Below are 22,558 nucleotides of genomic sequence, written 5' to 3'. Positions count from 1 at the left end.
ACACTCAGATACCACCTCACACCAGTCAGAGTGGCTAAAATGAACAAATCAGGAGCCTATAGAGGCTGGCGAGGATGGGGAGAAATGGGAACCCTCTTGCACTGTTGGTAGGAATGCCAACTGGTGCAGCTGTTCTTGAAAACAGTGTGGAAGTTTCTCAAAAAATTAAAAATATATCTGCCCTATGACCCAGCAGTAGCACTAATAGGAATTTACCCAAGGGATACAGAAGTGCTGATGCATAGAGGCACTTGTACCCCAATGTTTATAGTAGCACTTTCAACAATAGCCAAATTATGGAAAGAGTCTAAATGTCTATCCACTGATGAATGGATAAAGAAATTGTGGTTTATATACACAATGGAATACTACTTGGCAATGAGAAAGAATGAAATATGGCCTTTTGTAGCAATGTGGTTGGAACTGGAGAGTGTGATGCTAAGTGAAATAAGTCATACAGAGAAAGACAGATACCATATGTTTTCACTCTTACGTGGATCCTGAGAAACTTAACAGAAGACCAATGGGGAGGGGAAGGGGAAAAAAAAAGAGGTTAGAGAGGGAAGGAGCCAAAACATAAGAGACTCTTAAAAACTGAGAACTAAAGGTTGATGGGGGATGGGAGGGAGGGGAAGGTGGGTGGTAGGTACTGAGGAGGGCACCTGATGGAATAAGCACTGGGTGTTGTATGGAAACCAATTTGAGAATAAATTTCATACTATAAAAAGAAAGAAAATAAAAAAAGAAAATAAATAAAAAAAGAAAACATCAACAAATAACTTCAAAAAAAATCAAATAAAATGTCAATACTATCCAAAGCAATCTACATATTCAATGCAATCTCTATCAAAATAACACCAGCATTCTTTACAGAGCTACAACAAATAAACCTAAAATTTGTATGGAACCAGAAAAGACCCCAAATAGCCAAAGCAATCTTGTAAAAGAAAACCAAAGCAGGATGCATCACAGTCCCAGACTTCAAGCTATTTTACAAAGCTGTAATCATCAAGACAGTGTGGTACTGGCACAAGAACAGACACTCAGATCAATGGAACAGAATAGAGAACCCAGAAATTGACCCACAAACGTATGGCCAACTAATCTTTGACAAAGCAGGAAAGAATAGCCAATGGAATAAAGACAGTCTCTTCAGGAAGTGGTGCCAGGAGAACTGGACAGCGACATGCAGAAAAATGAACCTGGACCACTTTCTTACACCATACACAAAAATAAACTCAAAGTATATGAAAGACCTCAATGTAAGACAGGAAGCCATCAAAATCCTCAAGGAGAAAGCAGGCAAAAACCTTTTTAATCTTGGCCGCAGCAACTTCTTACTCAACACGTCTCTGGATAAAAGGGAAGCAAAAGCAAAAATGAACTACTGGGACCTCATCAAAATAAAAAGCTTCTGCACAGTGAAGCAAACAATCAGCAAAACTAAAAGGCAACCACTGGAATGGGAGAAGATATTTGCAAACGACGTATCAGATAAAGGGTTAGTATCCAAAATCTATAAAGAACTTATCAGACTCAACATCCAAAAAGCCAATAATCCAGTGAAGAAATGGGCAAAAGACATGAATAGACACTTCTCCAAAGAAAATATCCAGATGGCCAACCAACACATGAAAAAATGCTCAATATCACTCATCAGGGAAATACAAATCAAAACCACAATGAGATATCTTACACCTGTCAGAGTGGCTAAAATTAACAATTCAGGCAACAACAGATGTTGGCGAGGATGCAGAGAAAGAGGATCTCTATTGCATTGTTGGTGGGAATGCAAGCTGGTGTAGCCACTCTGCAAAACAGTATGGAGGTTCCTCAAAAAATTAAAAATAGAACTACCCTACGACCCAGCAATTGCACTACTAGGTATTTATCCAAGGGATACAGGTGTGCTGTTTCAAAGGAACATATGCACCTCAATTGTTATAGCAGCACTATCAACAATAGCCAAAGTATGGAAAGAGCTCAAATGTCCATTGATGGATGAATGGATAAAGAAGAAGTGGTATACACACACACACACACACACACACACACACAATGGAGTATTACTCAGCAATCAAAAAGAATGAAATCTTGCCATTTGCAACTATGTAAATGGAACTGGAGGGTATTATGCTAAGTGAAATTAGTCATTAAGAGAAAGACAAAAATCATATGACTTCACTCATATGAGGAGTTTAATACACAGATGAACATAAGGTAAGGGAAGCAAAAATTATATAAAAACAAGGAGGGGGACAAAACATAAGAGACTCTTAAATATGGAGAACAAACAGAGGGTTAGTGGAGGGGTTGTCAGAAGCAGGAATGGGCTGAATGGGTAAAGGGCATTAAGGAATATACTCCTGAAATCATTATTGCACTATATGCTAATTTGGATGTAAATTAAAAAAATAAAATTAAAAAAAAGTAACTGTACCAACTCTTTGTTACTAGTTTCTAAGTTCCTAAATAAAACAAAGCTTTTCCTCCAACCCTGCAGTTAACCTTAAGAGATAGTTTCTGAGAGGTGTGTGTGTGTGTGTGCGTCTGTGTGTGTTTGGTTATGCGTGGGGAACGATGGGACACAGCAGGGAGAACGAAGACTTTGTCAAAGGCATTTTTTCTAATGTTAATAAGTTACTTCTACTTGTTCCTCTTCTTTCAGATAGCTATTTATCATTTCACTGAACTCAACTTGATTGGGTGGCATGATTTCCCCTTACGTAAATCATTTTATTCATCCCTGAATAGATTATGTTTGCTTAAATGTTCAACAATTATACCATTCACTACAAATTCCACCAGCTTCCCTGACCTTGAAGTAAAAGCAAGCAGTCTGTAATCAAAAAGGGCCTCCAATGGAATGCTTTGCGTGGATCGATTACACAGTAATGATAAGATATGCATTTTCGCCAGCAATGGTAATACACTCATGTGTGCTTGAAAAAGCAAAGTTTTCCGTAAGTACCACTTGGTCAAATTATTTTATTCTTAATCTTTAGCATTTCCAACTCCCAGTTGGGCATCTTATACTATAGCTTTATTATTATACATACATTTTAAAATCCTGGACATACATACAACTTGTTTCTCAAAAATGATATATATCAGTTAACAGGCACCTGAAAATCTAGAGGCAAAAACCCTCAACACTCTGAATACCGAAAATATATTCTCTTCCACAGAACCTACTTTCCTGTTATCAGAAAGTACTCTAATTTTGTTTTTAGTGATGTAATTTTCAATAACAGAAAAAAAATGCAAAATATTAAACCTAATTCCACCCAGAGAAATACATTCTGAAATTTCCACTGGACACATTTGGGCCAGCAGTTCACATGCCTGATTACAAAAATGTATGTTATGTTCAGCTCTCAACTACTCGCAGTGTGAAGAACGGAATATAAGAGCAACTGAGTTGGATCACAAGATGTATTCACCACGGGCATTTGATCTATTGTCCATCCATTTACAGGAGTGTTCCAGGAATGTTCTGGGAGAGAATTTATGCTAAGGAAAATGGACTGAATAAACCCTCCTGGTTCAACAGAGGAAAAAAAAAAAAAAAAAAAAAAGGAGGGCACTGTAGTATGGTAGTTAGAAAATGGGATTAGGAATCTGACCTAAGTTCCTTAGAAGAACCTGAGATGGGTTTTATTGGGTTGTCCTCTCAAAAGTGAAGGAAATAGAATAGGTCAAAGGAAGGAAGAATGTGAGATAGACATTAATTTCAGTTTGATCCCACAGCAAAGCCCTGGAGCATAAATTGCACCACAGATTGAGCCTTGCCTTGAAGCAAGTGATTTGCCCTTTGTAACCCCCTCTGTAATTCAGTCATTTCTCAAGATCTACTGGGTAGGAATAGGAAGAATCAGAGCAATACACTAAGTCCTATCTACTGGGGGAATGGGACAATAAGCAGGGTAAAATGGATTTGGTTGTAGGATCAACATCTACTACAGGTTCCAACTAATCTGGCTTTTAATTCCACCATATAAACAGTTAGTTATACAACACTTGGAAAGTATTTAGCTCTCTGATGTTGGGTTCTTGATCTATAAAATTGGAAAATGATACTTGTCTCTCAACGTTGTTTTGTGAATTTAGAAAAATGCACGTGTAACACTTGGGCTGATAGTGATCAAATAGATGTTTCAAAAAATGCTAAGTAGCCAGAAAGCAGAAGTGATTCAAATAATAGTATGATTTCTTTCAAATAGGACATGCTGCTTAGCCAAGTTCTACAAGTAAGGAAGTAACGTTGGGGATCCTTTCCCACAAAGCATTAAATAATAAGGGCATTCTTGCCTGTTTTTACAGATGCCTGCATTATCACCAAGTTTCCAGCAACTCAGTGGCAGCACTCAATGAAAGAGCCAAAGCAGTGGGGTGAGTGCTGTGAATTTCAGAAGTGCAAGAGCTTTGCCCAGAAGGTATCCAGACAAAGTCAAAACACCCAGAAAAGGGAACCAGAATAGGAAGAAAATAGAAAATTGTTGAACCCATGCCACAGCTGACCAAACTTATTTGTGAAGACATATGAGACACTTGGGGGAGGAGGTTGCACCGAACACAATACTCAGGTCCCACAATTCCAAGGGGATGATAATGGAGTTAGATAACAAAGAATAATAATAGATACCTAGGCACTACTGCTCCATCATTTTTATTAATGTTTGCCTAACTTACAGGTACCGGCTCAGAGGTGACATTTGTGATGGTATCAAGTTCAGTTAGCTTGCCTGGAGCACTATTCTAGGGTCATCAGATACATCAGGAATAAAACACAGACGCCTGTTATAGGAGCCTATGATCTAGCATGGGATAAACATAATAAATAATATACTGCACTATGTAAGGAGGTGGTAAATGCCATGGAATTAAAACCAAAGAGTAAAGTAAGGTAGGAGACAGGTTGAAGGAGCAAGCTGGAGTATTAACTAAGGTGGTCAGGTAACTATAATTAACAATACCATATTATATATTTGAAAGTTGCAAAAGAAGATCTTCAAACTTTTCATCACAAGAAAAAAATGGTGACTATAGTTAAAAATACTGTACTATATATTTGAAAGTTTCAAAAGAGTAGATCTTCAAAGTTCTCATCACGAGAAAAAAAATTGTAACTATGTTGTGATGGATGTTAACTAGACTAATTGAGGTCATCATTTCTTAATATATACATATATCAAGTCATTACCTAAAATGAATACAATGTTAATATGTCACCTCTTTCTCTCTCTTTACCTCCCTCTCTTCCCGTCTCTCCTGCTCTCTCGTTATATATACATACATATGTATATGTATATATATATACATACATATCTCACTATGGTCACAATAGGAAGGGTAAGGAAGAGGGTAAGATTTTAATAAAGACATAAAGTAAAGGATGGGTTTAGAGGATATCTTGGAGGGAGCATTTCAGACAGAAGGAACAGCTACAGCAAAGAAAAGTCAGAAGAGAATCTAGTGTGTTTAAGGAAAAGCAAGGAGAGGAATATACAAGGGGAAGAAAGTGTTACAAAGTGAGGTCACGAGAGTAACAAGAAGTGACATGTGCGGCAGGGGATTAGAAGTGGAAGGATACTTTGGGGGGTTGTTGCTGATCCTCTCTCTTTTGTGGCCTGGCTCTCGCCCACGTTAGAAGATTAGAAGCGGCAGCTGTTTTGTTGTGCCTGGGTGGCTCCGTCCGTTGAGCCTCAACTTTGGCTCAGGTCATGATCGCACAATTCATGGGTTCGAGCTCTGCGTCCAGCTCTGTGCTGACTGCTCAGAGCTTGGAGCCCGCTTCAGATTCTGTCTGTCTCTCTCTCTGTCTCTCAAAAATAAACAAACATTAAAAAAATTTTTTTAAGAAGCTGCAGCCATTCTGTTGCTATGTTAAGCATCATCTTTTGCCTACACTTGCCTTTTGTTGTGTTTTGCCTACTGGATTAAACTCATCAACTTCTCTCCCACCCCCTGGTGCTAACTCTACTCAAGTTTGTGACATTCTTGGGATTTTCCAATAACTAGCATATATTTCTCCTTAGCCTTGCCACTTCCACACTCCCCTCATCCAAGTGACTTCCTCTACTGAGTTCTTCACCATGCTAAGGAGTGGGTGCTACAGTTCAACTTTTCAGGCTACTCCCATCAAAACAGAAATGAATTAAACCGGGCTTTTATGTGTACCTTGCCCAGAAAATAATAGTTCACTTTTGCTTTCAAAAAGTGGAGAATTGGGTGAAATGACTATATTCTGACAGATGATATTTTGTAGTAAATACACTCACAATATTAAATACCCTTCCATGGTGTTTCTCAAAGCCTTTTTAAAGTAAGCTCTACGCCCAATGTGGTAAACTGATGACCCCAAGGTCAAAAGTCACATGCTCGGGGCGCCTGGGTGGCGCAGTCGGTTAAGCGTCCGACTTCAGCCAGGTCACGATCTCGCGGTCCGGGAGTTCGAGCCCCGCGTCGGGCTCTGGGCTGATGGCTCGGAGCCTGGAGCCTGTTTCCGATTCTGTGTCTCCCTCTCTCTCTGCCCCTCCCCCGTTCATGCTCTGTCTCTCTCTGTCCCAAAAATAAATAAACATTGAAAAAAAAAATTTAAAAAAAAAAAAAAAAAAAAAAAAAAGTCACATGCTCTACCAACTGAGTCAGCCAGGTGCCCCTCTCAAAGCCTGTCTTGGTGTCGGGCAATATTTGTACAACTATGAAACAAAAGACACCTAAGTTCAAATCCAAGCTCAGACTTAGTGATTCTGGTCAAGGTAATTAAATTTTCTAACCCTAAGTTTTCTCAAGCAAAATGGGGCTGACATGTAATTCTCAGGGTGATTTCCTGACTTAAATAAAATAGCATTGAAAAAGGCCCCACATATTGTAGGTGCTCAATAGTAATTCCATTTCCACCTTATATATGCTTTTTCTTCTTTGTTTTGTTGCCTTCCATTTATCTTGCTGATAATACTCAGCATAAAACTGTGAAGCTTTAAAAGGTCTATTCTTTAGCTCAATACATATTAATAACTCATACAGGCTTGGTCAATCTGGATACCATAAGAACGTAAGAAAAACAATGGCTATAAAACCAGGTTAGAACAAGGAGACAGCTGCTTCCCTCTCCCAAAATATACTAAATACCATTCAAATAGCCCCATTTGGAGATCTGTTCTTCAAATAACAAATTACATGAGGTACATTTCTGAAATTTTTCTTGGGAGGCCAAAAAAGTTCCATCTATACCACTGGTCTATGTTAATGTGACAATTCCAAACATGGCTTTAAGCCAAATATATGCAATTCATAGCTTTAATTACTGTATACATATAAATATAAACTTTTTAAAAATGAAAATATGTGCCAGAGGTAACTTTCTACAAGTTCACAGCAACTGTTTTATGTGGTTTCTATGGCATCAATGACTGCATAAATACATTTTCTAGAGTTAAATTGACATCTTTCATAAACTTGCGACACTGAAAGAGGAAAGCTATTTGACATCATGGTATACAAACAAGAAGTCTAATAAAGGGAAATAATGATCAATTTTGTTTACTTATAAAAGTTTATAGAAATTTAAAAATCAACATTGCCTAGTAGAACAGGAAAACATTAGTAAGGAAAAAAACTAACTTGATTATAAGAAAACAAATCAAATATTAATTCCAACAGAAAAAAATACTTGACATAAATAAGATCGAGTTTTTAATTTCTTTCAAGCAATAACAACAAAGTGTACAATTCATTTCCTAAAAAGAATTTACAAGTACTTGAGGTAATAGATTATATAAAATAGAGCCATAAAAATGTGCCAAAATTTCAAATAACTAATGGAACTAGTTCTTATAAAATATGGCACCTCAGAGACCATTGTTAAGAAAACAAATTGAGATATGTTTAAACACTCAATTTTAAAGTTTTAAGCCTTTGTCTAGGTGGAAAACTTTTTAATGTAATACTGGTTTTGATTCTTCTGTAAATTTTATTAAAATTTGTCGTAAAGTAAAAACATCTATACTTGCAGGTGTCTATGAAGAATGGCCTGGCTCTATGTAGATTTGCGTTGAAGTCTCTGATCTCTTTGACACAACTTTGATCTAGTATTCCCAATTATCAAATGCAAATGGTCACACCTACCTCTGTCTTTTCCTCAAGGATTTATGAAGAAATCACAGGTATGAAAATCTGCATGAAAATCCTTAGAATTCTTTGAAAGGGAGTCTTTACAAATTTGAGTTAACAGTATTGTTTATTATTGGTTAAGTAAGAAAATATAACAGCAATAGCAAACATTTATTTTTATTTTTTACATGTTAGGAAGTTATATGAGAGATCACTCACAAAAGAAGGCATAATATGGTGTCTTGTAAGGCTTTATTTCCACAATGTAGAGGAGTGACTGAGAAGAGGGTGGACTCTGGAGGCAGACCACCTGAGTTGACTCCTGGTTCTATCATTTCTTTTTTTTATTTTATTTAATGTTTTTTATTTATTTTTGAGGATGGGAGGGGCAGAGAGAGAGGGAGACACAGAATCTGAGGCAGGCTCCAGGCTCTGAGCTGTCAGCACAGAGCCCCACGTGGGGCTCGAACTCACGAACTGCTAGATCATGACCAGAGCTGAAGCCAGATGCTCAACCAAATAAGCCACCAAGGCACCCCTTGGTTCTATCATTTCTTAGTTATTTGACATTGATCAAGTTTCATAACTTCTCCGTGTCTTACTTGTAAAATGGCAATAAATAACAGTGCCAATTTAGTAGGGTTTTTATAAGGATGACCTGGATTTGTGATAGTTACTGTTGGCTACTTAACCCAACACCTGTTATCAACCTTTTCCCTTCTCCCGCTCTGCTACAAAGCCTGAAAAAGTGTAATACCTGATTTCTCAATCTCCCTTGCAACTTGGGATGCTAGGTGACCCCAACAGAGGAGACAAAAGTAGAATTCTGTTGGAGCATCTGGAAATCCTTGACTTCCCTGATAAAAAGGGACAGATGTGAGTGGGACCATCTTTTCCTTCCATTCTCTGGCTTTCAACAACAACACATTGCTTTGAGCTTGGAGAGACAGCTTACAGCTATGAGGACAAGGCCAAGAGAATGGGATAAATACTGCCAGAAACCACTGTCACTGAACTAATGCCTGTTGCCAGATTCCTTTTAACATGAGAAAAATGAACCATATGTTTTCAAGTCATTGATGTCGAATATTGTCACTTGTAGCTAAAAATATTCCTAACTAAAAAGAAAAAAAAAAGCATTGCTGACAGAGTTAATGCGCACAAAATGCTTGGCATAGTTCTTAGCAATGGTATTCAATATTTTAACTATAAGTTTTACTTTGCAGTTAATCATGCATTGTATGTCATCCATTTACTATTCATTAATCTGTGATCTGTTTTTGTCTGGTTTGTATATCTTGTCTTTAAAATTCTTTGCATTTTAAATACATGATAAATTCAGACTGTTGATTGTAGTAATTAACTTTCTTTTTTTTAAGTTTTCAAATTTATTTTGAGAGAGAGAGAGTGAGAGAGAATCATAAGCAGGTTCTGCAAAGACAGCATGGAGATCAATGTGGGACTCGATCTCATGACTGTGAGATCATGTCCTGAGACAAAATCAAGAGTTGGACCTTCATCCAACTGAGCCACCCAAGTGCCCCTAAAAGCCCACTTTCTGCTATCTGCTTTAATTCAGGAGCCGGTTATATTTGTTGAGCTCCTCTTACAGTTCATCAATATATTATTATTTTAAAAGTGCTCTTTAGTCAAGTAAGTTTTGGAAATGATGCTCTAGAATTTCATAATTAGCTAGCTACCTTTTAATCCCTTTTTAAAAACTAGTCGTTTTTCTGCAATGTTTCTAACACAAACTACTCAGGAATTTATGACCTGCTATTATGACCTACAGAAGCTTAATATCCATAATGTTTTATTGGAAGTAAGAGTTAGCATATTCATAAGACACTCTCTTACATGATTCCTATCTCCAATGCAGCAGCTTTATGTTATACATTAAAAATCTAGGGAAGAAAAAATAAAATAAAATAAAACTACACATAAAAATTTATTTAAATATATAAAGGGTGCCTTTACAAGTGAAGCATAGCTGCGTAAATTCCTAGCTAATACAAGTAAGAAACAGATATAAAATTGAAGACAATTATTCCAGGAAACGAATAATTCAGTTGCGAATCTGTATCTCTCTACTTACTACCCCACTTTAGAGTTGATTAACACTCTCTACATTATGAAGTACAAACTGATACTCTTGATTTCAGTAGCCACCCACACCTATGATACACACATCCAGGCTCTTCCACCCATTTTCTCCCATTGTAGTAAATTCAACCATCATTCACTCAGTTTTTCAGTACTAAGTTTTGATATTGTCCCTGACCCTCTCTTTCCTTCTCATCTCACTTTCCATCTACCTGATGTCCCCACAAAACATATATAGCCTAAATCTGACATCTAGCCACCTTCAAGATAACTGCTCCAGACCCAGCCTCCCATATTTTTCTACAATCATTTCCTTTTTTTATGTTAATTTATTATTATTATTTTTTTTTTTTTTGGAGGGAGAGAGGGAGGGAGGGAGAGAGAGAGTGCACATGCAAGCAGGAAGGGGCAGACAGAGAGGGAGATGCAGAATCCAAAGCACGCTCCAGGCTCTGATCTGTCAGTGCAGGGCCCAACATGGGGCTTGAACCCATGAACTGTGAGATCATGACATGAGCTGAAGTCAGATGCTCAACCGAATGAGCCACCCAGGCGTCCCTACAATCATTTTCAAACCTGGACTACATATCAGAATATTTGAAGAAATAAACATGATACAAACATTTTCATTAATCATTACTTCTTATATTATACTAGTTAATGCTTGTTAACTAATAGCCATTTTCATCATTTCCTGATGATTATTTTCTTCTTTGTTTAAGGATATGTTTTGTTATTCCATCTAATCATATTCCTTAAGGAAGAAAATAGATCCAGATAAGGATCCATTCCTGTTTTAATAGCTTAACTTAAACATTCTGATTTTTTTACTTTTCCTACTGGATATAGATAATTACTCTCTAGACCTGGCCCCTGACATCTTTTTTCCACAACTTTTTTCAACCCCAGCTACATATTAAAATGATCAGAAGAGCTTTGAGAAATATCATCTATTATATCTTATCCCCAGAGATTTTTATATAATTGGTTTAGATTGGGACTGGCTAGAATCACCTCCAGAGGATTCCAATATACAGGTAGGGCTGAGGACCCAGAATGTTGTAACAACTCTTAACTGGTATTCCTGATTCTACTCTTGTTCTCCTACTCTTGTTCTTCTAGTCTTTTCTCCTTGCAGCCAGAATGACCTTTTAAAATGAAAAATCAAATCTTTGTTAACTTCCTGTCACAATAAGAATACTTCAGAGAGGTCTTCCCTGACTGTCTTGTGAATTTTAATAATGAAACATGATTTTTAATAATGAAAAAAATGTGGTTACCACTTGTATGCCTCCAGAATTATCCCTAAAAGAGGCAGTTAACCCAAATGCATCAGACAGGATTAAGAATTAAGGATCCCAACAGAATATTTCAAATTATTGAAAGTGATACCACACATATTACCATAGAAAATAAGCAAGGATTATAAAAAATGTGATAGCATTAAATTTAAAACAAGTTCCTCACAAAATACAGCATCATCATGAGTAATGATGAAATGAATTGTATTAGCTAATCATCACTAATATCTAAGGCAAGACTCAAAAGTTAAAAAACAAACCAAAGACACCCAGGAACTAAGAAGAACCTAAATTTGAGTAACATTTATTTCTCGGATCTTGCCCTCTTTGTTTTACCAGTCTCCTGTCATCAGTGAACCGAGCAGAACACTGCAGTCATTAACAACATGGGTAGGTGGCTTTCTGACCCACTCCAGGAAGTCACCCTCGGGGAATTCCCAAGTCACTTCAGACAAAACCCAATCACCGATTTCTTATCTGTCCAGGAATGAGACCTGTGATTAACCTGTAAATGAATCAACGTTTACTCTGAGCCTGATTTACTAGTCAGAAGATGAAATCAGCTTGGGAAAGGAGCCCTAAAGTGTGAAAGTGAAAACCCACAGGTGAAACAGATACCCCTCAGCTAAAGAGAGAGTGCTTTTGAGGGAACTCATTCCCACTCTGGAGCCAGAGAGCGTGTTGTGAATTCTGACCATCCCACTTAGCAGTTGTATGATCTTGGGTGGTTTATGTAACTTTTCTGTACTTCAGTTTCCTCATCTGTAAAATAGACATATTTTATAATGTATAAAGTCTTTACAACACCACTTACCTCAAAAAGCTACAGTGAGGATTCTATGAATTAATAACTATAAAAGGCTTAGATCAGTGTCAGAGGACAGGAAAGTGCAACATCAGTGTTAGACAGACAGTAATTAAGGACTAAAAGCATAGACTGCAGTGCTGTTTCCTGAGTTAGAATCCCAGCCCTGGTAGATGACCCTGAGAAGATGACTCTACGTCTTTGTGCCTCCACTTCCCTTTCTGTAAAATTGAGATAGTATTTACCTCAATGGGGCTGTGAGAGTATTAACTGACTTTGTATAGGTAAAGCCCTTAGAATGGTGACTGGCATATAGGAAGTACTATAAAATGAATTTATTGTCATTACTGCTATCATCACTATATCTCAGGCATATGTCAGTGCAAGATTTTTAAGACACTGATTTCTTCTTAGTCTCCTGCTTCTAAGATTACTATCTCTCAGGCCCCTTTGTTGGTTCTTTTTTTTTTTTTTTTTTTTTTTTTTTCTTTTTTTGGTGGCTTCCTAAAAAGAATAGTCATTCCCTAAGGATATATTCCTGGCCCTCTGACCATCTCATTCTATCCTTTCTCCTGTAACAATATCATTGCTCTGATATGTCCATTATTGCCTGTTAGGAAGATGAATTCTAAAGCTTAACTGATGGCCCAGGCCTCTCTGGGGAGTTCTCAACCTTATGTGGACATGGATTTTCTTCAGGCATTTCAAACTGTTTCTGTGCAGAATAAAACTTACCTCTGTTTCCTCAAAACATTGTCTTCTTCCTGTGGTTTTACCACATCAACTTTGACTCCTCTCTCCCCCTCAACCTTCATATACAGTCACCAAATCCTATTGATTCTAATTCATGATAAATTTTGAATGCATCCTCTCCTCACTGAATCTTCCCTGTCCTTCTCCAGTTCACAATTATAGTAACTTCTAATGGATCCTGCCATCTTCTGAAATCATCTTCTGAAATCAATAACACACATTATTCAATGTAAAAAGAAATGAAGTATAGAACATGCTACAATGTAGATCTGGAAAACATTATGCTAAGTGATATGTATAGTGTACTGGATTAAATAGTGCCCCCCCCCCAAATTTATGTCCACTCAGAACCTGTGAATGTCATCTTATTTGGAAATAGGGTTTTTGCAGATGTATCAAGTTAAGATGAGGTCACAATGAATTAGAGAGAGCCCTAAATCCAACATGACTTACAAGAAGAAAAAAATTTAGATAACACAGGCATGCAGAGATTCAGACATACAGAAAGGAATGCCTTGTAAATACAGAGGCAAAGATTAAAGTGATGCATCTAGGAGCCAAGAAATGCCGAAGAGTGCCAACAGGCAATCACTAGAAGCTATGAAGAGGGGAGGAGGGATCTTATCCTAGAATCATCATAGAAAGCATGGTGATGTTGACACCTTGATTTCAGACTTCTAGCCTCAAGAATGGTAAGAAAATAGATTTCTCTTGTTATAAGCCACCTAGTTTATGCTAATTTGTTATTGTAGTTCTAGGAAACTAATATATATGGTACAGATATCACATTTTCTTTATCCACTCATCAGTTGGTGGACATGTGAGTTGTTTACACTTTTTGGCTACTATAGGAATAATGCTGCTATGAACATTTGTATATACCTATCATCCATTTTGAGTTAATTTTAATAGAAGACATGAGGGTCAGATAGGTCCTTTTTTTACCCATGGATATTCAGTTGATCTAGCATCATTTGTTGAAGATAATCCTTCCTCTACTGAATTGTTCTTACACCTTTGTCAAAAATCAGTTGGCCTAACTGTGTGGGCCTATTTTTTAGCTCCTCTATTCTGTCCCATTCATATATACATACATACATATATATATATATATATATATATATATATATATATATATATACACACACACACACACACATATATATCCCTTTTCCAATACCACACAGTCCTGATTACTATAGCTACACAATAAGACTTAAAATCAAGTTGAGAAATTCTTCCTACCTTATTCCTCTTTCTCATAATTGTTTTAGCTATCTAATTCTTTTGCCTTTCCACATAAATTCTACAATAATCTTATCTATTTTCATGGTCTCTTTGGGCTGCTCTAACAGAATACCACAGACTGGATGACTTATAAATAACAGAAATTTATTTCTCACAGTTCTGGAGGCTACAAAGTCCAAAATCAAGGTGGTGGCAGATTCAGTGTCTGGTGAGAGCTCACTTCCTGGTTCATAGGGCATCTGGTTGTGTCCTCACATGGTGGAAGGGGCAAGGGAGTTCTCTGGGGTCTCTTTCATAAGGACACTAATCCTATTCATGAAAGCTCTGCCCTCATGACATAATCACCTCCCAAAGCCCCTCACCTCCAAATATCATCATTGTGGGTATTAGGTCTCAACATAAAATTTTAAGGGAAAGAACACAAACATTCAGCCTATAGCAACTATATTTACAAAAAAAAAAAATCTTGCTGCATAAATACCCAACTTTTTTTTTTAAATTTTTTTTTTTAACATTTATTTATTTTTGAGACAGAGAGAGACAGAGCATGAACGGGGGAGGGTCAGAGAGAGGGAGACACAGAATCTGAAACAGGCTCCAGGCTCTGAGCTGTCAGCACAGAGCCCGACGCGGGGCTCGAACCCACGGACCGTGAGATCATAACCTGAGCCGAAGTCGGCTGCTTAACCGACTGAGCCACCCAGGCGCCCCATAAATACCCAACTTTTAACAATCAATTACATGTGGGGAGGAGTCGACAGGCAGAGAAGTAGGGGGACCCAAAATTCCTTCGTCCCTCAAACACAGCAGTATTCAGGCCAGAAGACTTGGAATTCCAGGAATCGGGGCTACAGAAAGACAGAAACATTTCTACGGGCCCACGGGGACAACATGGCGGGCCATGGGTGTGTGATTATGAACTGAGAGAGATAAAACTGGTGGTGTAGGCACAGAGGGGAGGGATTCTCCTCTGTGGAGAGATAAAAGGAAGAGAAAGAGAGGCTGTGAAAGTGTAGGACTGAATTTAGACAAGAGAAAAACCATGAACCAGCGAATGGAAAAAGCGGAGAAAGAACGAATTTCTAACTGTGGGGCTTTCCCTGCCGTTAGTATGCCTGGCAATGAGGAGAGCCAGCCCCAGGCTTGGTAGCTAGCTCCCAGGTGCAGTTGGAGAGAGCAATCCTCTCCCCTGAGTGCTGTGGGAAGAAGGAATATAGCTGCTCCAAGGACAAAAGACCCTGCAGCCACCACCTCATTCCCCAACCAGCCAAAGGCCCTTTGTCGGTGGGCTGGGAGGAGTGGCACTTCCCCTAGACCAGGGTGCACGGAACAGGATCCTTAAGACAATGGGGTTTGAATCCCAGGCGAGCACCTGGGCAGCATGGGAGACTGTGGAGTGGAACAAACCAGCCCGCTCATGCCCGTGTGGCACTGTGACAACAGCCTGAAAAGAGTGCTTTAGGACACGCAGTCTGGGGAGGAGAGACTGGAGTGTCGCATTTTTCTCCCCATCACCTACAAGGTGGGGTATCAGAAAATGGACAACAGGGACACAGTGGAGGCAGGAAACCTACACCAAACCACGCACCTCCGTGCCTGGTAACTGCGTATCTACCAGAGCAAGACTGATGCTGGGAGAACCAGAAAGTCCCTCCTCTAGACCAGCACAGCCACCAGTTCCAAGGCACCATCAGATATCTGTCCAATGGTTTTGCATTCTCTGATTTGATTCTTGGTCAATTCTTATTTTATGTGCATATATCCATATAAACATTTATATATATATATATTTTTTTCCTTCCTTTTCTTCCTCTTATTTCTTCCTTTCTCTAGTCTGGTTATTCTGGTTGTTGGTTTGTTTAAGCAGACACTTTTAATCTATTCTTTTTATACCTCTTCTGTATCTCTTTCTTCTTTATTTTCCTCTATCTCTCCCTGGACTAAGCTATATAGTTTCTCTGATTCTCTGCCTGGTCAATTTTTTTTCTTTTCCTTTTCACTACCCCCTGTCATTTCTCCATTTGTATGGGATAAGGCCCCTTCCACCACCCCCCCAACTTTAAAAATTTTTTTTCCAGGGATACTTCAATGAACAAATCAAAGCACACCTGGTGGAAGATCCAAACACCACTATGAGTAGGGAGATAAAGCAACCAGATTCACAACAATAGAGAGCACAAAACACACTCCAAAAACACCTCCTGAAAGCCCCAGCCCTGGATAGCATATGACCCCTTTGTAATATAGTGCTCAAAGATGCAGGACTCATAACAAGCTATTAAAATACATAAGGGACAGAAAACTAGCCAATATGATGAAATGGAAAAATTCTCCTCAAAAGGAATTCCAGGAAGAAATGACAACTAGAGAATTGCTCAAAATAGATGTAAACAATATAACTAAGCAAGAATTTAGAATAATAATCACAAGATTAATAGCTGGGCTTTAAAAAATCACAAAAGACAGCAGAGAATCTATTGCTGAAGAGATCAAGAAACTAAGAAAAATTCACAATGAATTAAGAAATGCTATAAATGAGGTGCAAAATAAACTAGATGCAGTAACAGCAAGGATGGAGGAGGCAGAGGGGAGATTAAGTGAAACAGAAGATAAAATTACAGAAAATGATGAAGCCAAGAAAAAGAGATAAGAAAATACTAGAAAATGAGGGGAGACCTAGAGAACTAAGTGGTTCAATGAAACATAATAATATCTGTATTATAGGAGTTCCAGAAGAAGAAGAGAGAAAGGGGCAGAAGGTTTACTTGAACAAATTATAGCTGAGAATTTTCCTAATCTTGGGGAGGAAGTGGACATCCAAATCCAGGAGGCACAGAGAACTCTCTTCAGGTTTAACAGGAATAGATCTTCTCCGTGGCATATCATAGTGAACTTGTCAAAATACAAACATAGAAGGAATTCTGAAAGCAGCTAGGGACAAATGGGCCTTAACCTACAAGGGTAGACACATAAGGGTAGTAGCAGACCTGTCCACTGAAAGTTGGCAGGCCAGAAGGGAGTGGCAGGAAATATTCAATGTGTTGAACAGGAGAAATATGCAGCTAAGAATCCTTTATCCAGCAAGGCTGTCATTTAGAATAGAAGGAAAGATAAAGACTTTCCCAGACAAACAAAAACTGAAGGAGTTCATGATCACCAAACCAGCCCTGCAAGAAATCCTAAGGGGGTCCCTGTGAGAAGAATGCTGCAAAGACTACAAAGGACTAGAGACATCACCACAAGCATGAAACCTACAGATAACACAATGACACTAAATCCGTATCTTTCAATAATAACTCTGACTGTAAATGCACTAAATGCTCCAATCAAAAGACATAGGGTATCAGAATGGAAAAAAAAAAAAAAAAAAAAACAAGATCCATCTATATGCTGTCTACAAGAGACCCATTTTACAGTTGAGGACACTTTCATATTGAAAGTGAGGGGATAGAACCATCTATCATGCTACTGGAAGTCAAAACAAAGCTGGAGTAGCCATACTTATATCAAACTAGATTTTAAACTAAAGGCTGTAACAAGAGATGAAGAAGGGCATTATATCATAATTACAGGGTCTATCCATCAAGAAAAGCGAACAATTGTAAAGGTTTATGCTCCAAACTTGATAGCACCCAAATACATAAATCAATTAATCACAAGCATAAACAATCTTATTGATAAGAATACTGTAATTGCAGGAGACTTCAATACTCCACTTACAACAATGGACAGATCACCTAGGCAAAAAAACCATAAAGAAACAATGGCCTTGAATGATACATTGGACCAGATGGACTTGACAGATATATTCAGAACTTTTCATCCAAAAGCAGCAAATACACATTCTTTTTGAGTGCACATGGAACATTCTCCAAGACAGATCACACACTGGGTCACAAAACATCCCTCAATAAATATAAAAGAAATGAGATCATACCATGCATATTTTCTGATCACAACCATATGAAACTTGAAATCAACCACAAGAAAAAATTTGCATGGAGGTTAAAGAACATCCTACTAAAGAATGAATGGGCCAACCAGGCAATTAAAGAAGAAACTTAAAAATATATGGAAGCAAATTAAAATGAAAACACGACAGTCCAAACCTTTTGAGATGCCACAAAGGCAGTCCTAAGAGGAAAATACATTGCAATCCATGCCTATTTCAAGAAACAAGAAAAATCCCAAATACAAAATCTAACAGTATACCTAAAGGAACTAGCAGCAGAACAGCAAAGAAACCCCAAAGCCAGAAGAAGATAAATAGTTAAGATTAGAATAGAAATAAATAATATAGAATCCAAAAAACCAGTAGAACAGATCAATGAATCTAAGAGCTTATTTTTTGAAAAAATAAACAAAATTGATAAACCCCTCACCAGACTTTGGAAAAAGAAAAAAGAAGACACAAATAGATAAAATAATGAATGAAAGAGGACAGAACACAACCAACACCACACAAATACAAACAATTATCAGAGAATACTATGAAAAATTATATGCCAACAAAAGGGACAACCTGGAGGAAATGGACAAATTCTGAATGTACAGAATGTACATTCTGAATTCTGAATGTACAGAAATCAGTTGCATTTCTATACACCAATTATGAAGGAACAGAAAATCATGAAATCCATCCCATTTACAATGGCACCAAAAACCATAAAATCCCTGGAATAAACCTAACCAACGATGTAAAAAATATATATGCTGAAGACCATAAAAAACTTATGAAAGAAATTGAAGAAGACACAAAGAAATGGAAAAACATTCCATGTTCATGGATGGGAAGAACAAATATTGCTAAAATGTCAATACTACCTAAAGCAATCTACATATTCAAGGCAATCCCAATCAAAATTGCACCAGCATTCTTCTCAGAGCTAGAACAAACAATCCTCAAATTTGTATAGAACCACAAAAGACCCTGAATAGACAAAGTTACGTTGAAAAAGAAAACCAAAGCGGGAGGCATCACAGTCCCAGACTTTAGCCTCTACTAAAAAGCTGTAATCATCAAGACAGTATGGTACTGACACAAGAACAGACACATAGACCAATGGAACAGAACAGAGAACCTGGAATTGGACCTACAAATGTATGGCCAACTAACCTTTGGCAAAGCAGAAAAGAGTATCCAATGGAAAAAAAGACAGTCTTTAGCAAATGGTGCTGGGAGAACTGGACAGCAACATGCAGAAGAATGAAACTGGACCACTTTCTCACACCATATGGATGAAAGACCTAAATGTGAGACAGGAAACCATCAAAACCCTAGGGGAGAAAACAGGCAACAAACTCTGACCTCAGCTGCAGCAATTTCTTATTCAACAACACATCTCCAAAGGCAATGCAAATAAAAGCAAAAATGAACTACTGGGACCTCATCAAGATAAAGTTTCTGCCCTGCAAAGGAAACAATCAACAAAACTAAAAGGCAACCCACTGAATGGGAGAAGATATTTGCAAATGACATATTGGATAAAGGGTTAGTATCCAAAATCCATAAAGAACTTACCAAACTCAACACCCAAAAAACAAATAATCCAGTGAAGCAATGGGCAAATGACATGAATAGACACTTCTTCAAAGAAGACATCCAGATGGCCAACAGACACGTGAAAAGATGCTCAAAGGCACTCATCATCAGGGAAATACAAATCAAAACCACATTGAGATACCACCTTACACTGGTCAGAGTGGCTAAAATTAACAACTCCAGAAACAATAGATGTTGGTGAGGATGTAGAAAAAGAGGAACCCTCTTGCAGTATTGGTGGGAATGCAAACTGGTGAAGCCATCCTGGAAAACAGTGTGGAGGTTCCTCAAAAAATTAAAAATAGAACTACCCTACGACCAGCAATGGCACTACTAGGAATTTACCCAAAGGATACAGGAGTGCTGATTCATAAGGGCACATGTACCCCAATGTTTATAGCAGCGCTTTCAACAACAACCAAATTATGGAAAGAGCCCAAACGTCCATCAACTCATGAATGGATAAAGATGATGTGCTTTATATACACAATGGAATACTCCTTGGCAATGAGAAAGAATTAAAACCTGCCATTTGAACAATGTGGATGGAACAATGTGAAATATGTCAGTCAGAGAAAGACAGCTACCATATGTTTTCACTCATATGTGGAACTTGAGAAACTTAACAGAATACCATGGGGGAAGGGAAAAGAGAAAAAATAGTTTCAAACAGAGAGGGAGGCAAACCATAAGGGACCCTTAAATACAGAGAACAAAATGAGGGTTGATGGGGGGGCAGGGGAAGAGGGAAATGGGTGATGGGTACTGAGGAGGGCACTTGTTGGGATGCGCACCGGATGTTGTATGTAAGGGATGAATGATGATTACCCCCGAAACCAAGAGCACACCATATACACTGTATGTTAGCTAACTTGACATTTAATTACACAAAAAATAAAGAAGGGCCAATGGAGAAAAGATCTATTATATGTGTATAATCACCAAATTTATATCTTTAAGACAGCCTTTCTCCTGAGCTTCATACCTGAACATCCAACTACCCACTTGATAGCTACACTTGGATGTTTCATTTTGAATATGTTAATTTTGAGATGTTCGTTTCATCTTCAAGTTTATCCTCTGGTCTTTCCCCATCTTAGTAAATGATACCACTAATTAGCCATATGTTCAGACAAAAACCTTCTTTACAAAAGAGTTTGAGTATCTTTACATACATACATACATACACATACACACACACACACACACATCATACACACCAGAATGTCTTTCATTTGTTGAAAAATATTTAATGTTAAATTGATTTTAAAGTAAAATCCAAACTACTTACTTAAGTCCCATAAGGTCTTCTTATTATACACTCCTTCCTTCATGATGGTCCAGCCTCAGGCCTCCTTTCTGGTCCAATCAGGGCAAGGATGAAGGGGAAGTAAGTGTGGTGTCCAGGGTGCAAAATACAAGGATTGCAAGATTCTTCCCGAGAGGGAGTGCTTATTTAAATTTTGCATGTGATGCAGAACAGTATAGTTACCCTCTATACCACCAGCTTAAAGAAGCCTTACTTGCCACCTCAGTCCCAGGCCTGGGTGCAAGCTTTTTCCTGCCTTCAGGCCTTGGTAGTAGCCATTTCCTTTGCCAAGAAAGCTCTGCTCTCTGATTTTTTTTATGGCTAACACCTTGTCATTCAGAATTCTACTCAAGTCTCAGTACCTTATATAAAATAATGACAATATTAGTAGTAGTTAAAATTTATTTACCTCTTCTGTTGAAACTGAGCCCATTGCTTTATTTACTTTATTCAAACAATATTATATTATGAGTACTATCATTATCTCCATTTTACAGATTAGGAAACTAAAGCAGAAGAAAGAGGCTAAATTGCTCAAGGGCACAGCTAACGGCAATAAATTGTTTGGCTGGGAAACCTAAGTGGTTTGATTCCAGAAACCCAGCACATTTATCTCCTTTGTGGCACCTATAATTTGCAATAGCCTTGTTTATTTGTTTACTTGCTTATTGTCTTTCTTGGTTAATATGTGAGCTCCTTGAGACAGTTTGGTTTATCTTTGATTTTGTCTTCACAATGTGCCTAGTTGTGCTCAACGATCCAGATCCATAACATTTACTGAAGGAAGGCAATTAGAAAACACAGGTATGGCCCCAAAATTACCAAACTGCTTAAAAATACCCACCTATGAAAGTCTCTGAAGTATATAATTTCAAAATCGTACACTGGAGATTCTTTACGAAAAAAACTATATCACAAAGACTTTTAAAGAACAGTATATGGCTATTTTCCTTTTAAATCATCTCAAGGGTGTCACAAATGTGCCACATTCCTTGGATCTACTTTCCTGTGACAAAAATAATTAATGTATTACCATTTCATCTAGAAGTTACATGCAAAAAAGTGAGTTTGAGGTTGGTCAACTTTTACCAGGAGTTGCTTGTATTGTTTACTTGCTTTCTCAATGTCTAAATCATATCTCCTTCCTAGCACTTTTGATTCACTCTCCAACTCTTCCTTTGTTGACTTTTTTCTTTAAGGCAACCACACTGTCTAGCTGGGAAAGCGTTTCTATGCGCTGAAGTTCCCATATCTAAACTCAGATCTGAGATCACATGATATATAAAGGAAGAATTCTTCCTTTGGGATGGTATTTCCTCCTGGTTCCTTTGTCAGCTCCCTACTGTCTGATGGCTTCTTGAATGTAAGGGCAGTGTTCCTAA

The 22,558-nt window shown here is 37.8% G+C and overlaps 1 long non-coding RNA gene across 5 annotated transcripts in view; it reads right to left on the bottom strand.

Moving 5' to 3' along the window:
- The window catches only part of LOC123606752, a 45,810-nt gene that overhangs the window by 22,884 nt on the left and 368 nt on the right, over positions 1 to 22,558 (bottom strand). For 2 of the 5 annotated variants that reach the window (XR_006716484.1, XR_006716482.1), the window contains exon 3: positions 21,159 to 21,226. The exons of 2 other annotated variants lie outside the window; for them this stretch is intronic. This is a non-coding gene — a long non-coding RNA (uncharacterized LOC123606752). Of the gene's footprint in view, positions 1 to 21,158; positions 21,302 to 22,558 lie in introns of all 5 variants that reach the window. One more of the 5 variants, XR_006716485.1, reaches the window with a different exon arrangement.

The sequence above is a fragment of the Leopardus geoffroyi genome, chromosome A2, assembly GCF_018350155.1.
Source record: "Leopardus geoffroyi isolate Oge1 chromosome A2, O.geoffroyi_Oge1_pat1.0, whole genome shotgun sequence".
NCBI lineage: Eukaryota > Metazoa > Chordata > Mammalia > Carnivora > Felidae > Leopardus > Leopardus geoffroyi.
Note: the sequence above shows the minus strand (reverse complement) of the source record. Positions and strands in the feature narration are given on the sequence as shown.